This window comes from Onychostoma macrolepis, chromosome 05, assembly GCF_012432095.1.
Source record: "Onychostoma macrolepis isolate SWU-2019 chromosome 05, ASM1243209v1, whole genome shotgun sequence".
NCBI classification, from domain to species: domain Eukaryota; kingdom Metazoa; phylum Chordata; class Actinopteri; order Cypriniformes; family Cyprinidae; genus Onychostoma; species Onychostoma macrolepis.
Window position 1 is genome coordinate 20592109 of NC_081159.1, and position 22253 is coordinate 20614361.

The following is a 22253-nucleotide window of genomic DNA, read 5'->3' on the forward strand; positions in this document are numbered from 1 at the left end:
CAAGTTGGGTCAAATACTGAAAGATTCTTTAATTTTTGCATTTTTTTCCCTCTTTTATCTTATTTTCCTTTACAACAATAAATAAAATAGGGGTACAATCCTTGTATACTCTTAAAAATAAAGGTTCCAAAAGATGGTTTTCACATTCATGCCGTAGAAAAACAATTTTCCCCAAAAAACCTTTCAGTGAAAAGTTCTTAAAAGAACCTTTTTTTCTTAATGTGAAGAACATTGAAAATCTAAAGAACCTTTTGTGGAATGAAAAGGTTTCATGGATGTTAAAGTTTCATTGTGGAACCATAGATGCCATTCAAGAATATTTATTTGAATAGTTTAGAAAAAAAAATTGCACTCGTTGGCCATGAAAAAAACATCATGACAGAACAACCATTTATTTAATTAGACAATGAAATTAATTGCTCCCAAAAACAAATCACCTGTGAAAACTAGACATAGACAGGTTTAGAGAGTTCACCAGTGGCAAAAGCTTTGGGTAAATTTTTTTTTTAAAAGCTTTGAGACTGTATATATTCCCAACAAGAGGGCAGGTCTGAGACGTACTAAGCAGCACTCGAAAGCACAACTGCCTATAATGACTCCATAGGGCACCATCAACCTCAACAGGAAGAACAATGTCGTCTTGTGCTCAATGGCTCCGAGCCTGTTTATGGTGACATACCGGTGAGGTCTTATTGGTTTTCAAAGAAAGAGCCTTGGCAGTGGTTCTGAGGAGTCAAATCCTCTGAAGCCAGAAGAGAGCAATATAAGAGAGAACACCCACTCAGCACAAACACAGTAAGGAAGAGAGACACAGATTAAGTGATAAAGAACAAAAATTATGAATCTGCCCATGAGAAGAATAAGCAATGACTTGGGTGACCACTTGAGTCATTAAAACCTTCTCAATCGGCTGCCTGGTCAGCAAGCAAACAACAAGCAGTGTCTATTTTTAAACAGGTCAAGCCTGTTTTTGCATTCTTTATCTTTCCCTCCCTGTCACAAAAATAGTTTCAAGAGGTAGAATTATTTTGTACTTCTAATTATTTATATATCATTTCAGGTTATTCACTATTAAGTGCAGAAACCTACAACAATTAAATAGAAAATAACTAAATACGTAATATTACATTTTAATTATGCATTCAGAAAACAAACTGCTCCTGCTTTAATTACCAAAAAACAGATGTTCATTAAGAGGGAAGAAAAATTACTGAGCCAAAGTAGGAAACTAGCTGAGTATAAAAAAAGATCTTTACATGAAGTTGCAAGTTTCCAAGACATCTATCTAAATGTCAGATCTTTGCTTCTGCAAGACATTCCAGCAATTATGTTTCAAATGGAAGTTTTACTCAGGCCAAAAGTAATGTATGTGCAATGTGCAATCTAGTATTCAGTTAACACGACAAATTTAGGCCAGCTTCTAGTTAAAAAATAAAATAAAAAGTAAATTTAAAAATGTCAAATGGAAATAAATCCTGATGTACCATCCACAGTAAAAGTCAGGCAACTTTAATTTTAACTTACTTTTTTATCAAAATTAAATCAACCTGACAGTTGGAGTCATTTTAAATTTACTGTATTACATCAGGTAGCTTCTTCAATTTTCCAATTAATTTTCCTGTTTTTAGCTTTCCCTATATCCTTTTTCTCTTTAATACAACAGTATAAAGAGAGTGATTAACCACAGCTAAAGCTTCAAATATAATACAAGCACTTTTGAAGAGGGTTGTAATTGTGTGCTGGTACTGAATTCATCCACTGCTTTTCTTTCTTTTTTCTTTCCCGTTCTAGGTCTCTCTCGTCTCTCTGTCTGATATTCTCCTCATGTGCTACTGCGGCACCCACACTCCAGTCCTCCCTATTAATCTACCACTCCAACACACCGCGTTGTCACTGTCTTCCATTCCCAGGATGCACTGCCACAGAACATGAGTTAACAGATAGAGATTACCAGAATGTTTATTGTAGAAAAGACAGTGCCACTGCAGACTACTAATCTCATCACATTGTCATATCAGTACCCAAGCACGGTCTTGGGTCGATGAATGGTAGTTGCATTTCATATCAATGCTGTGCCATGAAACTCTGTAACTGACAACAGATTAGATCAGCAGCAAAGATGATACAGCGCTGATCTGATTAGAGCTGGTTAACCTCCTATTATTATTACTAAATTTGCAATCAGCACTGCAGTGCATAAAACTGTGTAGCTCTGTACCAAAATTTAGCAAGCTCAATCTTCCATTGAATCTACAAGATTTCTCTCTAGTGACGTATTGCAGACTTCTCCAATCATTTAATGTAGTCAGCGTAAACTCCACCCCTTTCTTACAGATCTGCCTCCATCCAATCATCAACTGATGGGTAAAACAAAGTCCCGCCCTACTTTTCTTCCCCTCAATAATACGTTTCACTAGGATGCACATCGCAATAGGGAAGATATGATGAACTGTCACTATTTCCATTATATTGCGACTTTAAGCAACTAAATTGCCTTTAATTTTTTTTTCAGTGAGATTGTTGCATTCTGGGATTGCATTCTTCTTGAAGGATACATATGACGCTGCCTGAAATTTTGGCTAAAATTAGTTATTTTCAAAATGAGGAATGCACCCTCATATATCAGCGCCATATCGGTTTGGTTGATTGCCAACATTAGATATTTGGATATTTAATTGCTTAAATCTTAATATTTAAGATTTAGATCATCATCTAGAACTAACTTAAAGAGACAGTGATAAATTATGACAACGATTTAACCAGCATCCCAGAGTTCCCTTAATTATTATGAGGGATTATTATTTTTACTAATTCAAACAGTATACTCTAGTGGCTTTTAAAATTCATATTTATCTATTATTTTTTACTGAACATTATAATGTTGTGATGCCCAAATTCACTTGAAGCATACAAATGCATTTATTTATTTAATTATTTAAGTATATACAGTATAGATTTATAATATTGACAATTTATCAGTCATCGGACATAGTATCTCTAATTTCAGGGTAACAGCCTTTGCTTGGTGATGTGCTTGTGACATATTAAAATGTTGCCTATTAAAACAGTTCCCTAGATCCCATGACTGTTCTTCACATCCAATATGTAAAGCAATATTTTCTCAATATCTAGTGGGTCAATATAATCAAACGGCATGAAAACAACAACAATCAAATTACGTTAATAAAATCTTCCAAAGTGGCATAAACAGCTAAATCCCTGTTAGACTGAAGCAGGCAGGTGGCTAAAGAGACACAAAAATGGAGACAAAGAAAGAAAACAGCCAGAGACCTTCTTAGGAAAGCGTGAGGTTGAACCAGGAAGAAATGGGAAGGGGGGTGGGGGGGGGACATAATTACGATATTAATCAAGCTTTAATTTCAATTCATCTCCAGTAACCGTCACACGCGCTCACTAATCAGTGGAGCAACGCAGCCAACTACACAGTATTAACACATCTCAAGCCCTCGGCAGGATAGAAAGAAAGGGAGAAAGGGGCTGATGAAGAAATGCACACTGTCTCAGTGAAATCAAACTGACTGATGCCTCTCATCCAACCAGAAAATCAGCACAGCACTGACAGAGAAAAGAGGGGGGGGGGGGGTGTTCGGATTTATGGCGTGTGCCAAAGTGGGGAAGGGGTTGGTTGTATATGGTGGTGAATATTTCAAAAGGATGCATCTTAAAGAGGGACTCTGAGTGCATTATTCAACAGGCATTTATCTTCAAAACCACTAAAGCTGCAGGAAAACCTTTTGGGTTACATCTTCATTGAATTCTGAAACTGTTGAATCAGTCTTTATAACAGCGGAGACTGTAAGAGCTTTTATTCAGTGCTATTTTATCATTTTGCTATACCTCTGACATTATTATTGCACAATTATACACACAAGCGATTATATTATGATTGTACCTGCGCTTTGGCAATAAATAACATAGCTTGAATTGAAATATAAAGAAAACTGAGAGAAAAGGGGTTAGAGACAAACAGAGAGAGCTGAGTAGGTGGTTGCTGGGACTCAAGGGGACACAATCTACTAATTCATCTCATGCCAGTTCCTTTTCCAGGGGCTGTAAAAAAGATGTCTCAGTAAATTTTAATAATAATATAAAAGCCCCTCTGGCCTCAAACTTTGGCCTCCCTTCTCCCCTCTCTCTTTAGAGTCGGGGCTTGAGTTCAACTCAGATTTGGAGAGAAAAAGACTTCAGGAATGCTCATTGTCTGAGGTAAGTGCCTCTCTCTGTTGCTTGCTAGCATTCTTACTCTCTCTAGTTCTGCTTTCTCTTGTTGCTTAACGTTACTTTCTCTCTAACGCTGTAACTACCCTTTATCAGTGCCCCATCTCTCTTTTTTGGGCTCTCTCTTTCGGTTTCTTTTGTCTGCTTCTCTGTCTCATCCTTCTCTCTCTTTCTCTCATTCTCTGTGTAATTCTCAGAAACGAACTCACTTTCTCTCCATGCTCCTTTCCTCTTTAATTTACTCCGGAGGAGAGCGGAGGGGGCAGCGCCATGGTTACCTGGCGTCGTGCCATCTCATTACACCGTCAATTGATTCTGGAGCACCGCCACGTCCGTTACCCCTTTTCCCTCCCCTCCTTCGGCCCTCATTCACCACCTCCCCTCCTCTCCTCTCCCCCCAACAGTCAACCTCCCATTATGCTGCTGAGACTGTCTGCAGTGTGGTCTGAATACTGAGCACCATCTCACATAGACGCAGACACACATACTCCAAAAAACGAGGCTATCGGACCCCTTTTCAAATTGAGAACGTTGGAATCTGTTATATCGTTTAATCTGCTGAGTCACACGCGTGAAGTGCCATGTACACATCTACCTGCGGCAATGCCACATGGTGTTTGGTTCGAAACATGTTTTGCAGAGCCCATAGGCCGCTTCATTTAGTTTAACATTGGATTTTGCAGTCTCGTCCAATCAAAGAGAAGCTAACCGATCATGTGACTGCTGGTCTGTTAATATATAGATGAAGCAGAATGAACATCAACCTATCAAGCGCTCTCACTCTCTCCAGCTGAGTCTCAGGTACCACACAGCGCTTTGTCGGCTCTGCCAATGCGATATTTCGTAACTAAACTGAAAATGTATATGCAACATATGCTTCATACTTATTTAAAATATAATCATTTTAAATTACAAAAATATAATAATAATGATATATAACAAATATGTCATACTCTAAAAACCTGAAACAAGTAATTAATTTGAAAATCGAACAAAAATGCAATGATAAATACATAGATAAACCTATATAATTTTTCTATATAATTCTAATAATAATGAATATAAAAAATACCTGAGACCAGTCTTTATTTTTTTTAAAACACAAAAGCTAAAATGTATTGAGACAGAGAAGAAGAGATTCAATATGGGGCAGATAATTTATTAAATACGAGCAAAAGTGCTTTCTATTTCTGTATATGTATATAATGACTTTGAATTTATTAAATATATAAATATTTAATATATAACATAAACACTTTAAATATATAATAATACTACTATATCCAAATTTCCTGAGACTATAGATATGTTAGATAGATAGATAGATCTGGCTAGATAGACAGACAGACAGACAGACAGACAGACAGTTTAAAATAGAAAATGTATTCATTTTAATTGAATGATTTGTCAAATAAGTAGCCACTCTAACTTTCACAATCTCAAAAACATGCATCTTTCTGTATCGCTGTGCTCCCGTCAAAGGCCCTAAACTATATAACTATATTGTGGCTGCTCGGAGAGAAAGCGGTAGAGCTATAGAGCCCGAGTTGAAGCTGAGGTGGGCCTCCCCCAGATCGTGGCCCCTTTCCTGTGCTCAGCTCGGGTTGTCTGAGGACACGGTGAACCGGGCCACCCGATATGAAGGAGAGGGCCCTGCTAAGGGGCTTGTGAGGGACGCAACGCCGCATCTGGAACTCTAGGAATCCTGCTCGGTATGATGGAAAGGGGAGGGAGGACGGGGCGCTAGTTGATGTCCAAAGGAGCAAGATTGGGCAGTTTGGATGGATGAAGGGGGGGCTTAGAGAATGGGAGAGGGGAATAGAGATGAGAAGGGGAAATAGAGCCAGAAGAACAATGAATTAAGGTAATGTTACAATGGACAAGCTCATTTGAGGGTAAATAATAAAGGTACTATGTATCCCAACACATACTAAGAGTACTGGGATAGCTGGATGATAATTATACTTTTAATAGCAAGTCTGCAAAACCAGTCTGGGCTTAATTCACACCCATCTTTGCTGATTAGTCATTCATAACGGTAATATGAATGTTTGATGTTTAAGCCTCCACAATCTCAGTTTGATCCCCTGTGCCTCTTTCTCTCTCACTTTCCCTCCCTCCCTCTGTCTCTTTTGTCAATGCTAGGAGTATATGAATACCCTCACTGTGAGACTTTCTCTCTTTCTGTTCACACTGCTCTGCTCCGCACAGGGATGCCTGAGCGGTGAGGTAAGAGGGCACTATACCTCAGTGAGCCAGAACACACACTCACTTACACACACAAAATCGCACAATGCTTCTCATGGTAAATCACTTGCACACACAAAAAGATGTCTACATTTTCCCGTCTTCAGCTCCAGGACTATTTATGCATTATTGCATTATCGTAAATGTTATCCCTAACACTTTAATAAACACCAAAAGGACAAGGAAACACATTTTGGATATACATGATTGGGCATTTGAATATTATGCATGCGCACACACACACAGACACACAAAGAATGAGTCATGCAGTGATGAAAAGGCAGTCTTTTCAGCATGAACCCTCTGACCCATTCTTCATGTCCAGGAGCCCATTCTCTTTTATCAGGCTCTGACAGATTTCCTTTTCAATAAAACCCATTTAGACACCCAGCAATGGCCCAACGTCCACTATTACAATACAGCAAACTTCTTAAGCGAAACTGCCTCTTTTGCGATGATCCTAGACCAGATGCCTCAACGCAAAACTTAGCCTCAACCTTCAAGATAGGTATATAAAACAAAAAGCTTAAATAAAAAAGATTAAAGGGAAACAAAACAGTGAGAGGAGAGGCTACAAAAGAAGTTGCTGCAGCAACCATAACTTTAATGACAGAGTAATGCAAGCTCTTGTGGCCTGATTGATAAATGACAAGTTATGATTGACAAGCAGAGATGTTAGTCCCAAAACAAAATAGTCGACTGATTATGTGCATGTTTCGAAATGAATGGGCGCTTAAATGGAGAGAAAAGGGTTTCAGAGAAAAGCCAATCATTTCAATGCACCTCAAACCCCAGAATAGTAAACAAACTTTGACCCATTTCCAGAGAGTTTTCTCACTCGTGATCAACTGGCTGAAAGGACATGTGTGAAAATACTTCAGATCTATTTACAGCATCCAACAATGTAAATTAAATAATTTACACTTTGTTTTCCCTTTGGCAGTCCCAAACTCACAAACTGTATGTTACGGTCCCTGCCAGATATTGACAAATCTCTTTCAAATTTCTCTCCAGAAAAGGAAAAAAATAAAGAAAAGTACAAACGGAAATATGGAGTAAATGAATGGACAAATTGGAACATCTCCCAACATCTTAACAAACACCAGAACAAGAGGGACTGTTGAAGTGCTGGAGAAAATGACCAACGCTCTCAAACATCTTAAAGGAGTCTTTCATCCAAAATGAAAATTCTGTCATTATTTACTCATCCTCATGTCATTCCAAACCCATATGCTGTTTTTTCCATGGAGGATACAAAAGAAAAATTTGAGGGCAATTCATCAAGGCCACAATTGTCAAGGTTTAGCGAAAAAAATAAATAAAAAAACACAACAAATGCAACATACAATTTGCCTATGACTCATACACCATCTTTCTCAAGACATATGATAACATCATAGACAGATTAGACGAAATTTAGGCTACTGTTCGACCACTGATGGTCTTCCCCTTCACCAATGTTCTCAAATCTTGCGTTCAATAAAGGAAGCATTGATGCACTGCATGGACCACTTGTATACTTTCATGACGTTTGATTTACCTTTCTGGATCTTGACAAGCATTGTTACTGTGAATTGCTGTAGTATGGAAAGGAGCTATGTGAAGACTCTTTAAAAATTTTCCTTTGGTGTTCCACTGAAGAACAAATGTTAAAATGTTATTGTGGAATAACAGAATTGCCATTTTGGGGTGAACTATCCCTTTGAAGCAGCCCTTAACATTGGGCACTACTCACAAGTGAGAGGACTTTACATACTGAGAGGCTCTGCATTTACCACGGTACATGTTTTCGTGGCTGTAACTAAGAACAACTACGGAAAAGAACAAAACAGGATGACAAGCGAGTTTTGAAGTGACACTGTAGTGCACTACAAAGAGCTTCAGTGAAAATAGAGGTCAGTGACACACCATTTCCCAACACTTTGGAATACATTAAGAAACCTATATTTGTAAACACATTTAACATTTCTGGGACGGTGATTAAATCACCAGTGCGGTCAGTGTTTACAGCACCACTCTGAGATCTTAGAGAGTAGGGGTGTTGACCAGAGAGAAGAGTCAACCTTAGAGTGTGTTTACACAGGCTAAAGAGCTGTAATGTTTCAGCTGAGAGGGAGCAGAAGAGCCTGCCGTCCCCCTAACGGGCCTCAGAATAATATCAGACAGAAAGGGCCTAATTATGACAAGACCACGATCCCTCAGCAACAGAAGAGGAGAGGAAGAGAGACAAAGCGGGACAAGATAAAGGGAAAAAAGAACGAAAGAGAGAACAAAAAGAATGAAGGATCGAAAGAAACAAAGAAAGAAATGCTTCTGCTTTTCTTATTTTATGTAAAACTTTTAATTATCACTTTGTGTGAAACATGTTTTGCTATACAACAAACTTGACTTAAAACCTAAAAGTAGACAGAAAGAAAGACAGAAAGTTGGTTAGATGTCATGTATTCAAATAATCATTTCTGAAGTCACGATTTCAAAAATGTAAAAACTGAATAAAAGAGCACAAAATTACACACTGATGAAATAATAATAAAAAAGGCTCTTGGCTTCATTTTCGCTTTTGCATTGTATGGTACAGTCTGAAAAACTAATGAACTCCACTAGCTGATTTGATTTGGGGGTGTCACACCTTCCACAGTTTTTGCTGAATTCTCACTCTCTTCTTCCAGGTCTGGCACATTCACCAATTAAGTATGGAGGAGGGGTGACAGACTAAACAGCTGCACTAAATTGATTTACATTTTGGCAGCAAATCAACTTGAAGTGACAATAGACAAAATTAGTTGCAATTCATGAGCAATTTTACAGCATAAAACTGAGTCACCAAGGGTAATGTTCTCAAACAGGTTTCCTGAATGCTCCCCACCCCCCATCTTAAATTGGCTTGACAAACAGATAGTCCTGCCTAAAACTCAAGCCACTGGCTGAGCTGTGTTGAGTCGGTCAACAAAATCACACTGTTTATACTCTTCAGTGGAACCAACCCTCTGCATACTGTACTGTGAAAAGAAACAGTATGCTCCTCAGCTTTAATTAAAGGTTTCCACACTCTTTTACTAATGATTTTCCATGACTTTTCTAACCCTGGAAAGCGCAATTTTAAAATGCTCTGTTATTTTCATGACCATGGGGGAAAAAATAATCACCATCTTTGAAAGTATTAATAAATGTAGAAAAATCCAAGATCATTTAGAGAGAGACATTCCACCACTTCACAGATGGCCTGTGCTGTTTTAATCTTATCTTGGCATGAATCTCATGTTTAAAAGCCACTTTTGTTTCTGTTTTCAAGAGAAGTAGTCAAGAAATGTGGTAAGGTTTTACATTTTGGCACATTTTGGTACCTCCACAAAACACTAATCCAGCCAAGAGTACTATACTATTTAAACATTATCACACATTACTATAAGGATTTATATCACACCTGTTTAATGTCAGCTGCAGAATCCTTTTATATAACTGTCTGAACAATGTTAGTTTCCAAAAAAAAAGCAAATAATTAATTTAAAAAAAGCAAATGAACCCTTCATTACTGTACTTATTGACAGTAATACAGTAACATGTAAAATTCTTGGCCAAATCAGAAAATTTTGAACTCATGGGTTTGAAACCCAATAGCAAAAATATTCCTTTTTAATTAGTCTTTGAATAAATAGCAATCATATTCAATTTAAATATATAGTTACTCGCTTGATCTGTGTTTTTTTTTTTTTTTTAAAGGTAAAAATAAAACTGTTTACATAAATGAACAATCATATAAAAAAAAAAAAACACAGTGTACCAGCAGTTATGGATGTGTCAAATATTGACTAGTTAAATACAACTGCAATTTCAAGTCCATCTGTTCCCTCCACGTATTACACACAATTTTGGTTAATCTCTGCATATACAGTAACACAGAGAAGACAAGTGCATGCTAAAATCTGTGCGAGAATGGGAAGTACTTTTTTTTTTTTTATCAGCTCTTTTTTAATCTCTGAATAATGCTAATGTTATTTGCATTATATTTAAGCATTTGAATTGTCACACTTTGTGTGCACAATGAGGCAACGCAAACGTAAAATAAATTTGCAATCATGTCTGAATTTCGACAATATGCTAATACCTTTAGTCTTCAGACTCAGTGCTTGTTGACCATCTGAATTTCTCTGCGCATCTCATCTCACACATAGAGTCTCATCAACTGTAAATGCATGCTCTTTCTGGCAAGATATCACAAAATATGATTAAACCTAATATTAAATTAAATTTTGCATGCATGATTTTCCCCAAATTTCTGTTATCAGATATGTTTTCTATTTGGATGTTCAATCTCTTCTCTTGTGAGTGAAAATGCTCTTTTATGGCTACATTTTGGTACATATTTAAATTGTCAAGCCTGCCAAGTAGTTATTAAACAACATCGTCAGCTAATAGTTTACTGAAAACCCCTGCTTATCAGGGCTGGGTTTTGACACAAATGTCACGATTCGATTCAGATTCACAAGTTTGCGATTCGATATTGATTATTTTGGATATATATCAGGTACAGTACATGCCAAATTTTCTCATGGAAAAAATCTCTCTCAACTAATGCTGAATCATTACTATAATATTGAAGGTTAAAATTAAATGATTTGTATACAAACGCTTAAATAACACTCAGTTGTACTAAAGTTACAATTACATAATTATATTTCTAATCCAATTGGTTTTTTGAAATATAAACATTTAAATGGTGGCTGTCATAAACACTTTACAGATATATTCAAACATAAATTAAACACTCCAGAACAGCAAAAATTATAATGAATGCTTTATATGGTGCATTTTGCAAAATGCTCCTCTCAAGTTAATTTTTCTAGCTGACTAATGGAGTTTATCGTCACCGAATATGTTTTTTTTTTAGGCTAAATGTGACATTACGTGATTAAGCTGTTATACTGACGTCTTTGCTCGGTTGAAACACTGATTGAGCAATTACATAAGACAGGATATGGATTTTAGCAAGTTGTACTCTTTGTTTTAAAGGGGTCATGGACTTGACATATAAGAGGTCATTGTACTATCAAAAAATCCGGTAAGTTTCAGAGCTCAAAACTTTGTTGTTAATCTAAAAACAGCTTATATTTAAGGCAGTCTGCCAAAACGACAGCTTTTGGAATGTTCTACTCTATGATGTAATAGTGTTGATAGGCACCGCCTCCGCAGAAGAATATCGACATCGCTGCCCGTTTAGCCCCGCCCAACATTCGCGCATGTAGTGTTTATAAGAGAGGTGAACGCGCAGGTCTACGCAGAAACCAATAAAGATGGCTCTGAAGACAACAAGACACTGTTCAGTGCCAAGTTGCGGAAAAAAACAGTCCTTGTATTGCCTTCCTTCTGATCCCAACATTAGGAAAGATTGGATGAAGTTTATTTTTAACGAAGATCCAGACCACGTCAGTAAGAACTCGGTCCTTTGTTCACTTCATTTTACAGCGGATTCGTTTACAAACAAGGCACAATGACTCTAGATTTTCAAAAAGACTGAAACTAAAATACAATGCTGTGCCGACTATATTGGATCTGATAGTAATGTCGCAACACAAGTGTGAGTAACTGTTTTCATTACATGGTCACTATTGCTTTGTCTCTTCTTACAGATTGCATGATACAGTATGTATTGAGTTATTTATGCATTTTTATGCATATTTATGCGCCAATTCAAACAGAGAGTTCTGGTGAGGGGGGTTAAAAACATGACATAAAATAGCTTAATACTTCTAAATTATGAACAAAGCACAAAGTTTATTGCGATTTATTGAATGGGAGGTGCGCTACAATGTTCTGTTCATTAACTGAAAACAGCCTAGACTAATCGATTCTTGGAATTTAAGAATCAATATTGTTTCGTAAAAATGAGAACCGATTAAAATTGATTAAAAATACTGTTTATACACCTTGAGATCATTAAACTAAATTCAACTCAAGTTTACTTTAATGTGAATGAAATTTCATAGTCAGAATTATGTTATGAATATATTACCATCTAATACTGATGGAATAAAAGGGCTGTTTTAAATCATAATGAGATTTGGGTGAGGTCTCAGAGTTCACTGAAATAATTATATAAAACACTTCAGCACTGACCACAACACTAGGAAATGTATATATACAGCCAAAATGTTTTCATTAGTTTGTTACAACATTTTGCGTAAGTTACATATGAGTAGGTTTATGTTAGCATCTTTTGGGAATGAGTGGACATTAACTTCAAATAACTCATTTCACAGATGAAAGAAACCATTTAGAAAAACAAACAATCACGTTAGGCTTTTTCCCTCTGAATTATCTCATGTTTATAGCAAATTATCTCGCGTTCAGTGAATGACGGCCCTTGGGGTTATATTGTTTGCGTGTGTGTGTGTGTGGTTTCATCCTGCCTTTCTGTATGAGTCACAGAGCACTTTCACTGCTGGCTCAGACTACTGAACAATGCGATTACTCCAGTTGTCATTAGATCGAGCGATTTACACTGAACACCCAATGCATGTCTCCTGAGTCACATCCTCTATTCGAACCCGCACAAATACCTCATGCCTGCTCATATCCAACACTGAGTCATACCTGCAACGCACACATTTTTACAAGAACACACCCATACAATCTGAACCACACACACACATCGGTTAAAGAGTAATTCGCTATTCACTTACACACTTTTGCAGAATCATACCAACGGATCAAATCAGCACACACCTGTTCATCACTTAAATCTCCTATCTTCCCACTCACATATGCTTGGATTTACAGTACTGTCTCTTTCTCTCAATTTTAATCGCCACTTTTCCTTCGTATTCAGTGAAAAAGAGACGGCAGAAAGTCAGTCAGAGGGATATAGCTGGGTGGAGGGTGAGGGATGTACTGCATTCTTCAGCAGGCATTTTTCAGTGGGATAATGTGTTGGTATGAGCAGTATGTGGCGATCTGCCCGATCTTCCAGTGCTGCCTTAAAGAATCATAAAGTAATAATAAAAACGCTGATACAGATAAGAACAAAGACATGAGTATATAGACACTCAGAACTATCCAAACAAACACATATGTGCCTAGTCCAACAGTAAATACTGTGTGCTTTACTACTCTGAATTATTGTGCATCGCGTGATAACAGTAAAACAGTGCCTGGCATATAGAAGCATGACATTATGGTCATACAAGCGGAAACATTAAAATATCATCAAAGGCAGTGGTTCTCAACTTGAGTGCCTCAGCAAACTTCCACAGGATGACTTAAAATGTATTTTATTATTAAAAATGTATATACTACAGCAAAAAAATTGAGACGTAAACAAAATAACATCCTTGTTTTTTTCTTTTGAGGAAAATACAAAATCAGAATCTTTTATTTTAACAGAAACTTCAGGGGAATTATATTACATTTCTTCACATTTTAAGACCTTTTTTGTTACCTTAAGGCTGTAAATATGTAAACTATAAGTAGGTTATAGCTTTGCAAGCTACCATTTCAAGGTGGCATCCCAACAGATATAATGAGAGTTGCACTGAGCAAAACTAAATCAATCAATCAAATATTGAAAAACAGTTACTATCAAAAAAAATGGCATGTTCCTGGATGTGTATTTCTGCATGCTGCCAAGTACTTTTATTCCAACTCAGTCTAATGTAATGTAATGACCATGTACAGATCTTGTAACTACACTTGACTATTTAAAGTGGTACAAAATGGTAGGCAAACAAGAACTTTGAAAAGATTCAACATGTCATGAACTTTGACTGGAAGTTTCTGGATTTGCCAAAGTTCTTAAAACCCAGTAAAACATAACTTTGTTTCCTGGCAAGCCTAAAATAATTGGTGCATCACGATGGAAATAGCATGAGCAGAGTCAATCAAACTGGAATCTGTGAATGTATGAAAGCCTTTGCCACGAAGACGATGGTCACTAAAGACAGTCAAACAAATATTTTTAGTGTTTTATCACATGTCCATCTTGAGATCTTCTTTAACATAGACAAGATAAAAACTGCATATGTATTGCAAAGTGCACCAAAGTGCAACGCAATGAGAAATATCAAAGTCTATATACACAAAGGATATAATGCAATGACAGAAATTCGGGCAAGATTGGGTTTCTCAAGAGGACCCCAGAGTTGGCTGAAAAATATTAGGCACACTGTACCTTTAGGGGTGCAAAAGCTTGTCACTGGGATGATAACCTCAAAGGTTCTTTATCCACTTCTAAATGGTGCATATCAGTACCTTAAATTTTGCATATTACTAAGGTACCAATATGCACCAGGCATAGAAAAGAAACAAAGGTGTATCCTTGACAGTACAGCTCCAGAGACAAGCTAAAGGTGCAATTCTTAATCTGTGAAACACTAGTTTACCTGACCTTCTGCTTTGTGTAATGTTGCACCAATGGATGTTTGTACATTTTAAGTCTGTGTTCCTGAATGTGTTTTGTTTGTGTGGTGTCTGAGAGGACTCTTGAGAAGATAAAATAGTAGGCAGAGAATGCAAGGAGGACAGAAGCCGTCGTGAAGCAGAATGCAAAGCATTGCAGCTGAACTCATTCAATCACCCTTTCGCTTCCTCTATGGAAACAGACAGAAGGATAGATAGACTCTCAGTGTGTGTGGGAGCTCTAATCTCTGCCCATTCCTCCATCACCTCCGCTCTGCCAGGGTCATCCGTCTATTGATGGCTGGAAAAGGATGAGCGATATGAAACGGAGGAGTCGGTCTGCTACACTAACCAATTTCTCACTGGTGAGTGAACTTGGAGAATCTTGGCAGGAAGATGCATTGAGTGTGTCTGTCTCCTGCCCTGAGGTCCAGAAATCATAATGTAGGTGTTACTATTCAAAGAACAGTTACGATTGTTACAAAAATTGTATGTCTCCACAGCGTTTGAGTGAATCAGATAAACGCCTCTGTGATTGTGCCGGACAAACAGCGTTTGAGAGCGATCAATAAGTGCAGCAACAGTCAATACTCGTTGCTTCCTGTCCGACAAACTACATGTTCCTTTATCCTCTGTCTACCTCGATTTCTATTTTTCTCCCTCGTGCCAAGTCAATCCCGCTATCTTCCGTTTCTTTTGTCTTTTGCCTTGTCTCTCTCTTTTCCACCCCCCCACCTGCTTGCTCTACTGCAGTGTGCTCTGATTGGATGAAAGCTCGTCTCGAACCACTTTAACTTTGTCCGAGTTGGTTATACCATTGGCTATCTCAACCAGGCCTGGGCGAGAGAAAAAGGGAGGGCAGGGGGCATTCCCCTCGGTCCCGTACCCACTGCGGGGAGGGCGCAGTGGGCATGACTTCGCAAGCTAGGCCCAGGCAGACTGGCGGCCTGCCTGGATAGGACTGGATGGAGCCAGACCAGCCTGTTTGGCCTGGAGGCCTTTAGAGATTAAGGTTTATTTGATCGGGCACATCCATGGACAGCTATCCCACAACAAAGATGGGCCCTAAGAGGGTGCCAGGAGAATGCTGAGTCATGTTTTCTTTCTCTCGCTTCATGCACAGATGTGCCGAATCCTAACACGATTACTGTTGTTTCAGAAAGCAAATACTTTGGCAGGTTTATTAAACTCTCAATATTTTATATAAGCCTGTTTTCTCCTCAAAGTAAACTGAAACTTTATTCTCATAAGTGCAACTTTTTATTTCAAAATGTGCCTGCAAAATTTACTATTGACTTTTTTATCCCACTCTATTGCACAATTGTAAGTTTGTTTCTCGTAACAGCAACTTTATTTCTACCAAATTGCAATTTTACAGTTGTGACTTTGTGTCTTGTAATTGCAACTTTATTTTTCAAAATATTACTGAATACTTTGCAAATGCAACTTTATTTTTTTACCAAATTGTGACTTGATATCACAATATACTAAGTTGCATCTTGGTTTCCAATAATTGCAACTTTGCATTTCAAAATATATCTTTATTTCTACCAATTGTGACGTTATATCACATAATGTTGCAACTGCAACTTTCTAATAATTGCGACATTACATTTTGTAAAGTTTATAATTTGACCATATCTCACAATTTGCTATATCTTGCATTTCTCATTATCGCAACTTTATTGCAATGTGATTCTCCCAGTGTGATGTCATTTGACATAACTCACAATTGCGACTTTGAGAACTCAAGAGAAAAAGAAAGTCGGAGTTACAAGATATATTGTCATATTGTGACATTTTACGCTATCTTGCTATCTGACTATATCTTATTTTAAACTTTCTCACAATTATTTTTTTCTTTTTTGGAAACAAGCTTCCATAATATTTAGCTCATTTTTTGTACAGTAACTAAATGCGCTTCCATGCTGTCCACAGTAAGAGCTGGACAGCACACATAAAAGAAAGGCTATAGTATGTGGAAGGCTTTTCCAACTATAGAATCACACAGGACACTCAGAAATGAACAGCCGCTGTTCTTCTACCCAAATTATGATGATGATATCTGGTTGATTCATGGATTGTGACTACAGAGGGGCGGTGCCACCAACCACTCCCTTTTATAACACTGTTCTGCTGGGTCATGTTTTGAAGACTGTTGAACAGACAGCTACAGCAGGACGCTGGTGTGACAGTCTGCCACCTGCAGGTTCACTACAGTACTGCAACCATACATATGCATGGACATATCACATCACTCTTACCTCTATGTGCGAAATATTCAATTCAGTTTTGAACTTGCAGATTCATCTGTAAGGGAAATACAAAAACATACCTTAGTCAATATTACAGTCAAACCTTAAAAGAAATGTAAAAGAAGTAACGTTTTAAGCAGCTTGTCTCATGTCTGAATGCCTTCAGCTAATGTAAGCAAGTCATGATCTTTACTCTACCCCTTCCCCCCATCTCTTACTCTGCAATAATCTATCTCTATCCCTTCATTTATTTCTCTGTGTACTGTGGAATTATTCTTTTCTCTTGTTCTAAATCTACCTTAGTCCCTCCCCCTGCTTTTCTCCCTCCCACATTGTCCTCAGATGCCCCGGCCTGGCGCCCTGTTTAGCTCATGCTGGTGCTTTTCCTGTCTGTCTGTCTGTCTGTCTGTCTGACTGACTGTCTGTCTTTGTGTGTGTGTGTCTTAATGTTTCAATGTTTCATTAAGCTTCATTGAATGGCAAATATTTACACATTTTATAGAAAAAGAAAAAGTGGGTAAGGCAATCATTATTATTCCAGAAAACATATAAAAGATAGAAAATAATAAAGTAATATTTTTCCCTGCTTGTAAAATGAAGGAACAAGTTTTAGTTTAATTATGTTGGACTTCTTTTCACGTACTTCGTTCAACTTGTAGCAAACAGAAGAAATCCGGATTCGTCTCATTTCCGTTGTGTTTGCATTGTAGGCAAAATCTAACCTTTTATCTTGTAGAAGCCATGCTTTTCTCCCCCACTCTCCGGTTATTCCCTGCTTCCATTTTAATTAACGTTCTATCGCTCTCTCTCTCTATCTGATGAGGAAGGGGGTGGGAATTGGGGTGGATATCCGCATTGGTTGCCATGGCACCAGACAGCTCCATTTCTACCAATGCACATGAGTAAAGTGTGCGTGTGTGTGTGTGTGTGTGTGTGTGTGTGTTTGTGACTGTGAGACGCTGTGCAAATTGTGAATGTCTGTGTCTTAGTCTGTCATTCAGCTCAGCTGTACTGTGACTAATTCATGAGCTACATTTAGTTTTTTGTTTCCTAAAACAATCAAAAGTTCAGTGACAGACACAAAGAGGCAATCAAAAATGGCCTGTGCATTGCAAGTGTGCAGAAGAGGGTGGGGATGATCTCAATTTCGTGTTACTTTCCTGAAGATGGATTTAACCTATTTGGATTTCACTATTTTGGTTGGGTGCGTTTCACTTCCATTAGAGGCTATTATAAGAGCACATCTGTTGCAAAGCTTTCTATTCCTCTTAGAGCAGCGTCTCTGATCTGTTGCTGGCCTTTTCTGCTATTTTTTCTCCCCTCTCTTTCCAGAAGAGGGCAGTGTTGTTTCGCAGACTCCCCTCACCCAGAAATCTGAACTATGACCATGGATCTTGAGGTCTTCAGGTTCAGCGTTATTGATCATGTGGTTCGTGTCACTGCGAGCTGAGAGTGATTATTACAGTGAAAAATTAAAAGGGTTTTTGGTTACTGAAATGTGTGTTCAAGTCCTGTGCAAGAAAACAAGCAGAAATAGTTTTTCGGTCTTTTGGGAAGAAGCAAAAAACTACGAAAAACTCTTCATGGGATCCATATTTAGCATAAATTTAACATAAAGGTGGGCCATAAAACTGTGAAAAATACATTAGTCATGTTTCCATGCATTTTTGTAAATTTAGGGACACTACATAAAAAAAAAAAATTGTTTGGAAATACCAAAATGCACAAAGATTAATAAATATGCTTGCTTCATGGTTAAAGTATTTTTTCAGTGAGAAGATCAAATATGATTTCAAATATGATGAAAACACATGTACCAAAAACAAGTCCTAGAAGCGTCGCAAAAATCGCGTGTCTTTGTGTCAACAAATCTGTGTAACTGAATAATTTGCTCAGAGAACAAAAATAATTTATATCTGATCATATTTATATCTGGACCACTATCTGGTCATTCTGAAATGTTGGAGCCAATGGCTGTGTCAGAAAATGATTGCCAAAGAGTTCTGAAAGGAAGCAGCCAATTTCCACAGAAGTGATGACTTTTTTTTCTCTTGAACATGAGGGTGGACACGTCTTTTTTCCCACAAAATGTTTTTGCCACATTCCATTTTTCCGCCTAAATTAATTTCGCAACTTGCATGTAAACAGCTAATAACTGTAATAACTGAGCAGAGCCACTTCACTGCTTGCTGTTTCCTTGGAGTGTAGGCACTGAACAAACTTGCAGAGACACACAGTAACATTCACACACACACACACACACAGTCTCTTACAAGCACACACACTGACTACACCACAGTGTAAACCTACAGTACTGTTGAAGGCCTTCATTTTGAGGATGATCCTCTTCATTAAGTTAAACAAAAGGGCCTCTCCAGCAGTCTGTAAGACAAACACTCTTCCTAGAGAAAACACTGACACAGTTACACTGTAACCCATAATGCGTAAGAGGACGCCTGCGTATGCACACACACAGCAGTGCAAAGGCCCCACAGAGAGGTACAACTATGCGGATGTCTTGAGCCCAGTGCAAAATAAAGACAATAGAGCCTTTGACAGTTCAACTGTTTCTGTATTTCACTACAGTCAAAATTTTTCGACTGTAGTCCTTTGTTTTTCTCTTTGGTCTCAAATTTTCAAATTACTTATGTTTTATAAAAGTTATTTTATACTCCATCAATTTTCAGAAAAATATGCATTGTGTAATAATTAGATTTCAGTTCAAAAAGTTTCAAAAAGTCAAAAGGTTCAAAATCATTGGACATATTTATGAGTACCTGAGAATTTTATTGATCCATTTGTTCGATCCTTCCATTTTTGGCTTTAATATAGACAGGTTAGAACGTTTGCTACAGGCCGGTTTTAAGGTATATTCCGTGCTCGGTAGTTAAGCTCAATCAACAGAAATTATAGCATAATTGATTATCACACACACACAAAAAAAATCCACATTGAAATACTTTCAATAGTACAACCACAAAACATAAGCAATGGGTGTTATCATTTCAGTTTGAAAAAAAAAAATGTATCTTCCATCACAACATAAAAAACCTAAAAGGATAAGTAAAGCTCGAATAATACATGGTATCAACTAAAGAATTGCTTTTATCAAATTAAGCATCACCTTTTGTGCTTTTAAAATCTCAAAAATTGACCCCATTTACTTCTATTGTAAGTTTCTAAATGTAGAAGTGGAACAAAAAAAGTTGACTTTTTTTATGTGGAATTTAATTAATCATTGTTAGACAAACACTGTATTGAACCCAGAATATTCTTTTAACTGGCCGACACAAGGAATCAAACCGCACAAAACAGCCGCGGGTTGGTTTCCACCCTAAGAGGCCTCTCTGGGTAGGTGAGTGTGTTAATGTAGGTCTCTCTCAATGTATGTGCATGAGCACTGTAAACATACAGTGCCGCTCTGAAAACGCTGCACCCTGTGACCCTGGAAACTGCAGTGCAACAAGTTCGTTCATATACATGTGTACACACATACACTCAGCAGAGGCCTCTCTGGGAGGAAACACACATGCCTTCTCTATCTGACACCGCCAGCAAACACACACATGCACATGTTTGGCTCCTTCCTTTCTTTAGCGGCAGATAAATGCAGGGAAAACACTGACCCCCTGCTAATTATTGTGCTTGTAAACACATCATTTCTGTCCATTAGGATGAAGTCGCATGTCCATTAACACTGATCATGCTGTACATGGACTACATCTGAATTTAGAACAAACACACAAAATCATCTCAAAGCCATTAAGGAGCAGATCTAAATGAAAATGCATAAACAGTCCCAGACACTGTTTGTACTCAACAATATTCATTTGGTCAAATAAGAGACATTCTGTGGTTCTAGATGACCAGTGAACAGCAAAAAAGGAATGAAGAAAAATCCCCCTCAACGAGTTGCTCAATGAATCTGAGTTTGGACTGTGGCCAGAAGTTCTGAAACTGTATCAACATACATGTTGCCTGTCAAGCTACATTCCAGACCTGTTCTTTCTCTTTCTGGCTTGAGAACGGACACCTCAGTCATTAAGGGAACTCATAGCTCTTTCATTGTTACTGGTATTCTGGCTTCTCAGTTTCCACTGAAATGGATGTCATAAGGGGAGTTGGGTTTCCAGTCTCACATTTGTCTTATTTTCTGACAAAGATACAAGCCATTCCAAGATTTCTCTTTAACCAGATGCATTAAAGGTCTAAATCTGGACAGAATAGCATTTAAAGTCAATCGAAATGTATTCTATTTTGTGTTTTATTGCATGCTCATGGTCTTATGATCAGTTTATCAGCACGTTTTTCAAAAAAAAAAAAAAAATTGAACCAAAATACAGAACAACTTTCTTTCCTTCTAAAACAACTTTCCACAACTCCCTTTCCGCAGATGTCACTAAGGCCTAGCGGGTAATGTTAATAAACAACTTATGCAAGTTAACTTAGGCATTGTTTTAGCAAAATGAACTGACTTAACTTTGGTTTGTAACACCCACTTTTCATCATCCAATCAATTTCCAACAAACAAAAATGTCCACTCCACATTTTTCTGATTGAGTATTATGTGTTTCCTGAACTGTTAAAATAAACCTGAATTTGTATATCTCATAATAGAAGTAACATGTTGTGAACAGCACTTCATGTTGACTTTAACTGTTGAGTACAGTGTGTGTTTTGTGTGAGCACCGGCCCATGATTTAGCACATGCTTCTCTGGACTTCTACATAAGAATGTATAATAAACACAGCAGTCACTTAGCTTTCTTCAACTGCCCTGGCTGACTTTCATACACACAGTCTCATTCTGTCATTTGCAATGTACACAGAGAGGCACTCTCATGTTTTCCTAAGACATGCTGGAAGTCTAATGATGTGTTAGGAGACAATTCTGCTGGATAAAGTGAACAAACACAAGGTGACCGTTTCAGATCTGCAGCATAAGTCTGCATAACAAAGGGAGCACGAAAGACTTACACAAGAATGTTATAAACAGATGTTTCTGAAAAACATTAGACTGAGCTCTGACATTTAAGAGAGAGTTTAATTCACGGAAATGAATCTGTGAATTAACACTGGAATGTGATTTCTCTCTGCGGTTGGATTTACTACTCAAAAATGC

General features: G+C 37.6%; 1 protein-coding gene across 5 annotated transcripts in view; it reads right to left on the reverse strand.

The window, feature by feature from the left end:
* The window catches only part of LOC131540336 (uncharacterized), an 86462-nt gene that overhangs the window by 51262 nt on the left and 12947 nt on the right, over positions 1 to 22253 (reverse strand). For 3 of the 5 annotated variants that reach the window (XR_009271251.1, XR_009271253.1, XR_009271249.1), the window contains one exon: positions 17142 to 17187. The exons of the other annotated variants lie outside the window; for them this stretch is intronic. The gene's annotated coding sequence lies outside the window, so the exon portion shown is untranslated. The remainder of the gene's footprint in view (positions 1 to 17141; positions 17188 to 22253) is intronic. 5 annotated transcript variants of the gene reach the window in all.